This window comes from Phyllobates terribilis, unplaced genomic scaffold (genome assembly GCF_046119375.1).
Source record: "Phyllobates terribilis strain yellow unplaced genomic scaffold, ASM4611937v1 Scaffold_11__3_contigs__length_659146591, whole genome shotgun sequence".
Classification (NCBI taxonomy): Eukaryota; Metazoa; Chordata; class Amphibia; order Anura; family Dendrobatidae; genus Phyllobates; species Phyllobates terribilis.
In genome coordinates, this window is record NW_027362771.1 from 561,425,758 (window position 1) to 561,432,535 (window position 6,778).

General features: G+C 50.6%; 1 non-coding gene across 1 annotated transcript; it reads right to left on the reverse strand.

Annotated features, from left to right (window-relative positions):
* Positions 1-6,426: 6,426 nt before the first annotated feature.
* On the reverse strand, positions 6,427-6,566 carry LOC141167897 (U4 spliceosomal RNA). The gene has a single exon (XR_012251681.1). It is a non-coding gene; the product is annotated as a U4 spliceosomal RNA (small nuclear RNA).
* Between the last annotated feature and the right edge of the window lie 212 nt (positions 6,567-6,778).

The window sequence follows — 6,778 nt, forward strand, 5'->3', positions numbered from 1 at the left end:
ACGCAGGGGCGCCACATACCCCCCTGGTAAAACACAGCACGTCCGCAGCCTGGAACAAGGTAAGAACAAAGTATTTCAAAGACATGCAAAATTTTTAGAATGCATTCACATAGAAGAACATCACACAACTTTTCTTCCCTTTATGGGAGGCTCTTTTCTTAAACATTACATGCTTCTAATCAGCTTATAAAACATTATAAAACTTTCTTCTAATAAAATTCTCTTCACATCACTAAAACATTTTTCCATATCAAACATTTTCAATAAACTACAGTGAAATCTATAGCCTGGTGTCCATTTCACTGAACAAGGTGCAATCTGATCAACATGAGGGACCCGTCTGAAAACTCTCAACGTAGGCCCTGGGCATGGCTGCAGGACATAGGTGATCCAGCTGTTGGACCACGTCTTCGGCCATGCCAAGCGGGTTTTTGTTCAGTGGTCTTTTAATATCAAACCAATAAGAAGCACCTTAAGAAGTGCAAACTATTTACAGTAAAAAGTTTCTGGCTGCTCACAGTCCTCAGTCTGTTAGTTCCTATACCCTTACCGGGTCACTAAGCAAACACACAAACTTTTTCCAGTTCTTTCAAAAACACAGCATTCCTGCTTTACCCTTCCGGGTAACTATTTACAGTTCTGTTTCTTCTTAAATCAATCAATCCTGGGAGACACCTGTGCTCTGTAAGCTGGCCCAGCCGGGTCATCAGCCTCAAACTGCAGGGGCATGCCCTCCTCCACTACCCTGTATACATTCAGGGCATACCACCCGCGCTCTCCTCTGTGGCAGGTGTAGGTGACTCGATCACCGTGGTATAGATCTCACTCTGGATGTCCTTGCTGCAAATAGGCCTCCACGTCCCCCCGGTTGACGAAAAGGTTGGTGCCAAGCTGTGACTCGCGGATGAACCCCCATCCTCCATCCAAGTCAAACTTTACCACCACCCCTTCCACATGTGGCTCGGGCGTGGCCGGCTTGGCCTTGCGGGCCCGGGTCTTCTCCTCCATATTCCTTGCCTCCATCTTCTCCCAGCCCACCCGCCTGATGCGCCGCTACTTCTCCAGCTGCAGGAGCTCCCACGGGCAATGCTCCTCCCGGCGTGCAGCCTCCTTACGGGTCTCCCGGGGAAAATCCATGAGGTCCCCCCCCCAGGTTATCCCACAGGAATTGGTCTTCTTCTTCCCCATGGGCGACTGAGGGACTAGGAGCGGGCAGCAACGGGAGGCTCCGATTTTCTGCCTCCGCGGACCAGTCCCAGGCCGTGCGTCTGTACACCCATTTGGGTGTAGGGGCAGGTGGCTCTCGCAGGGGGCCCAGGAGCAGGTCTGCATCATCAGCACCCAGGATAAACGGTTCTGGGCCCAGGAGCAGGTCCACCTCACCAGCGCCCGGGATAGATGGTTCCGGGCCCAGGAGCAGATCTGGGGCGTGAGCGCCCAGGGATGGAGGTTCCTGTAGGGGGACCAGGGACGGAGCAGCGCCAGCCACGGCCGGGACAGGGAGATCACTCTTACCTGCTCCCACGACCATTCCAGCTCGGCCTGACACCTCCCGGTCCATGCGCAGCTCCGCCGGGGCTGGGGCGCTGCCGGTCACTTGCAGCGCCGTCTGCTGCCGGGTCATCATCTTCTACATGAGCTCCGCTCTCCAGGCAGCAATTGCAGCTTCTTGGGCCTACTCCATTCTCCTGCCCAGCTCCTGCACCTCATCTCGGAGGAATCCAGTATCCTCCAGGGACAGTTTCATCAGAATTCCCTCCATGGTGAGGGGTGACACGCTTCTTTGCAGGTCACAAGACAGAGATTCAGGCTGACCTCTCTCCATCTTGCCAGCTGAGTGCTGTTTGTCTAGACTGCTGGAGACTCCTCCCTGTCTCCAAGTTTTCTTCTCTCCTCTCCCCTTTCTGGGGCGGTCCCATGGCTGCTTGCTGTTGGCCACACCTGGGGGCGGCTTCCCCAGACTGCTTGACAGGTATATGGCCACAGGTGCATGGGGCGTGTTGCGCTTTTGGCGCCATTCTGGGACCTGGCCCACGATGGGAGGTTTCTTGTCGTCCTTGATCACGCATATAATGGCACCCATTCTTCTGGGCCGGGCGCCACATTCAGCATACAAAACAGTCTCTAGGCGCACAATACCCAGTGATAACGGGTCTGTTCGTATCCTGTTCGTGACGCCAAAATGACTCTCCCCCCTGGGCTGTGGGGTACTCGGCAGCCGGGCCGGTCGTTGCTAGGGGATGTCACAGTGGCAGTGACCCACTCCGTGACCCAGGGCAGTCAATGAAAATGGGATTGATTAAATGAAAGGAATTTAAAGTTCTTTTAATGTTCGTGACGCCACCTGTGGTTTGCGGCTATATAGGGCCACCGCTGCGGAGCAGGTCCTCTGGAGCTGTAGTTAATACAGCAGAGTTGGTTCAGCTCTCCACAAGTAGAGCTAAGCTCCAGGGCGGTGCTGTGATGTTATAGATGAGGTAGCTGTTGTTGTGCCGTGTAGTGCAGGTGATGGCGCAGTAATAATTCACAGAGGCAGTGGGGTGCAGTCTTCAGGGTTTACTCACGGTTATCACGTTGCTCCTGGTTACAACTGCAGATCATAACCACCCACGTCGTTCTGCATTCACCACGGGAGGGGTTCAGCAATCCCTCAGGTAATTCAAGAGCACTTAACGGGACCCCTTTCTATGTTCCTTTCTCAGTCGTCTTCCTGCGCTGGCTTTCACCCTCCTGCCCTGCTCCTCGCAAACAGTGTCCCAAGATGGTAACCTCAGTTCTTGGCGGGCAACCTGGAGTTCCCTGGATCCTGTGTGGCTACCTTTTTGGCGATTAATTGTGGCTGTGGCAACTACACCCTGGAAATGTAGAAGCCTCGAGTTTCTAGCTAAATATTTCAATTCCCACTAGTTAGGGGCTTGATCCCTCCACATCCTGGTAGATTCGGGCGTACATGTGGCCTCCAGCACTTTCCGTACCCCTAGGATCCCCTCTTTCCTTCTGGAGCCTTCCTTTCTGCTCCTCTCCTCTTTCTTCCGTCTCACCTCCTGGGCCTCTCTCACTCAGGCCTGCTATTCCTAAGCAGAGCTCCTGCTCCTCTCACTGTCCACACTCTCTGTTCTCTCCACTGTTCTGATCTCTCAAGATGGCTCCCCTTTTTCTACTACTCCTGAAGGTGCTCCCCTGAACCTCTTCCTCCACCCACACCCACATCCACTACATGGTTCCGCCCTCCAGCTAGGGACCAGGGACTGTGCTCTCCCTTAGGAGCAATCTCGCCATTCCCTCTGAAGCGGAGTGTAATGTATGCAAGTGGTTGGGTCCCGGGCAGTACTCCATCCTTACCTGAGAGTGAGATACCACACCTCTGGGTGAGATGCAGTACCTCTGTGGCGACTGAACCCACATGGGCGCCACATATACAATGTGTGTGTGTGGTGCGTAAGGCATATGCAGTGTGTGTGTGTGTGTCGTGTGTACGGCGTATACAGTGTGTGTATGTGGTGTGTACGGCGTATACAGAGAGCATGTGTGTGTGTGTGTGTGGTGGTGCATACGGCGTATACAGTGTGAGTGTGGTGCGTACGGTGTATACAGTGTGTGTGTGGTGCATATGGCGCATACAGTGTGTATGTGTGTGTGGTGCGTACGGCGTATACAGAGTGTGTGTGTGTGTGTGGTGATGTGTACTGCATATACAGTGTGAGTGTGGTGCATATAGCATATACAGTGTGTGTGTGGTGCGTATGGCGTATACAGTGTGTGTCTGTGTATGTGGTGCGTACGGGGTATACAGTGTGTGTGTGGTGCATAAGGCATATACAGTGTGTGTGTGGTGTGTACGGAGTATACATTGTGTGTGTGTGTGTGTGGTGCGTGCAGTGTATACAGTGTGTGTGTGTTGTGCATACGGCGTATAGAGTGTGTGTGTGTGTGTGGTGCGTATGGCGTATACAGTGTGTGTGTGTGTGTGTGTGATGCATACGGTGTATACAGTGTGTCTGTGTGTGTGTGTTGTGCGTACGGCGTATACAGTGTGTGTGGTGCGTACGGCGTATACAGAGTGTAAAGATCTGAGGTTGTGGGTTGTAAGTAATCACCTAGGCAGGTTAACAATGCAACAATATTTTATTGATCACAGCCATGGTAATAAAGCAATTCCAGGTAAATGGCCAAAATACAGTTCTCTCAGTCCTCAAGTTCTCAATCTGGGTTCAGTAGTTCCACTGGCTTTGTACAAGGTCATACTCACTGTCTCCTAACTTTTGGTTGGCCCACAGATTTCGTATCTCCAGCCGGTATAGTCTGTAGCACAGTCCATGATCCTCTAGACAGCAGATAAAATGATGAAAGCACAGGTATCCAGTAGCAGCAGTCCTTTTAAGAAAGTTTAATTCCAAACGACATAATCAATAATGGTAACATGTTTATCAATCCATCCTTCCAAGTCCACGGTCTCCATCCTCTTCCTTCAATCCTTCCACACAACTCTGACTAAAACATGTCTGTCCTTTCTTTCACTGGGATCAGTCCCCTCCCAGGTCAGAAATGAGCACCCTCCCCCTTTAGCATTTACTGTTAGCTAAAAACAAGACCCCCTGTGGTGAGGGCTCCACTGTGTCTACAATCTACACACATATAATGAGATTATTGGCTGTTGGAACAATGGTTAGATACTCCTGAGATACAGATATCCTCAGACACAGATTAGTGGAATGCTTGACATTTTACAAGTGAATCTAGTGCACATACTGACAATTAAGCAGAACTATATAAAACATAACAAGTAAATCACTAATAAAACACAATAATAATATTGACAAAAATGGTGGTCCATTGCTGGAAAAGTATCATAGTCTTTAGTAAGTGGGCAGCTCCTCACACAGTGTGGTGGTGCACATGGCGTATACAGTGTGTGTGTGGTGCGTACGGCGCATACAAAGTGTGTGTGTGTGGTGGTGCGTACGGCGTATGTAGAGTGTGTGTTTGTGTGGGGGTGCATACGCCGTATACAGTGTGTGTGTGGTGCGAATGGCGTATACAGTTTGTGTGTGTGTCGTGCGTACGGCGTATACTGTGTGTGTGTGTCGTGTGTATGGCGTATACAGTGTGTGTGTGTGTGTGGTGCGTATGGCGTATACAGAGAGCGTGTGTGTGTGTGGTGCATACGGCGCATACAGTGTGTGTGTATGTGGTGCGTATGGCGTATACAGTGTGTGTGTGGTGCATAAGGCATATACAGTGTGTGAGGGTGTGTGGTGTGTACAGAGTATACAGTGTGAGTGTGTGTGGAGCGTGCGGCGTATAGAGTGTGTGTGTGTTTGTGGTGCGTACGGCTTATACAGTGTGTGTGTGTGGTGCATACGGCGTATACAGTGTGTGTGTGGTGCGTACGGTGTATACAGAGTGTGTGTGTGGTGGTGCGTACGGTGTATACAGTGTGTGTGTGGTGCGTACGGCGTATACAGAGTGTGTGTGTGTGTGGTGCGTACGGCGTATACAGTGTGTGTATGTGGTGCGTACGGTGTATACAGTGTTTGAGTTTGGTGTGTACGGCATATACAGTGTGTATGTGTATGTTGTGCCTACAGCGTATACAGTGTGTGTGAGTGTGTAGTGCGTTCGGCATATACAATGTGTGTGTGGTGAGTACGGCGTATACAGTGTGTGTGTGTGTGTGTTGCATACGGCGTATACAGGATGTGCGTGTGTGTGTGGTGCGTACGACATATACAGTGTATGTGTGTTGTGCATACGGCGTATACAGAATGTGTGTGTGTGTGGTGGTGCGTACGGCTTATACAGTGTGTGTGCGTGTAGTGCGTACGGCATATACAGTGTGTGTGTGGTGCGTACGGCATATACAGTGTGTGTGTGGTGCGTACGGCATATACAGTGTGTGTGTGTAGTGCGTACGACATATACAGTGTATGTGTGTGGTGCGTAGGGCGTATACAGTGTGAGTGTGGTGCGTTCAGCGTATACAGTTTGTGTGTTGTGCGTACGGTGTATACAGTGTATGTGTATGTGTGTGTGTGGTGCGTTCGGCGTATACAGTGTGTGTGTGTGGTGCATACGGCGTATAAAGTGTGTGTGTATGTGGTGCGTACGTCGTATACAGTGTATGTGCGTATGTGGTGCTTATGGCATATACACTGTGTGTGTGGTGCGTACGGCAAATACAGTGTGCGTGAGGGGTGCGTACGGCAAATACAGTGTGTGTGTGTGTGTGGTGCGTACAGCGTATACAGTGTGTGTGTGGTGTGTATAGCGTATACAGTGTGTGTGTGTGGTGTGTACGGCGTATACAGTGTGTGTGTGGTGCGTACGGCGTATATAGTGTGTGTGTTGTGTACGGCGTATACAGAGTGTGTGTGGTGGTGCGTACGGCGTATACAGTGTGTGTGAGTGTGTCGTGCGTACGACGTATACAGTGTGTGTAAAATAAAATTGCAGATGCTGACTGTATTTCAAGTCATCATGGCGGGGTATTGGGAAAAGTTTTCAATTAGCAATAATCACACCTCGGTTAAACCTCATGGGCTACGATACTGCCACTGCGCAAAGTTAAAGTAACTCAGGTGACCAAGAAATCCCAGGTTCTAGGAAAAGCTTGTTTAAGCCATGGTGAGTTCCAAATGACCACTGCCCTTCCCCCGCTGCCGCAAGGCATCCTGTGCTACGATACTGCCACTGCGCAAAGTTAAAGTAACTCAGGTGACCAAGAAATTCTGGCTTCTAGGAAGAGCTTTTTAAACCATGGTGAGTTCCAAATGACCGC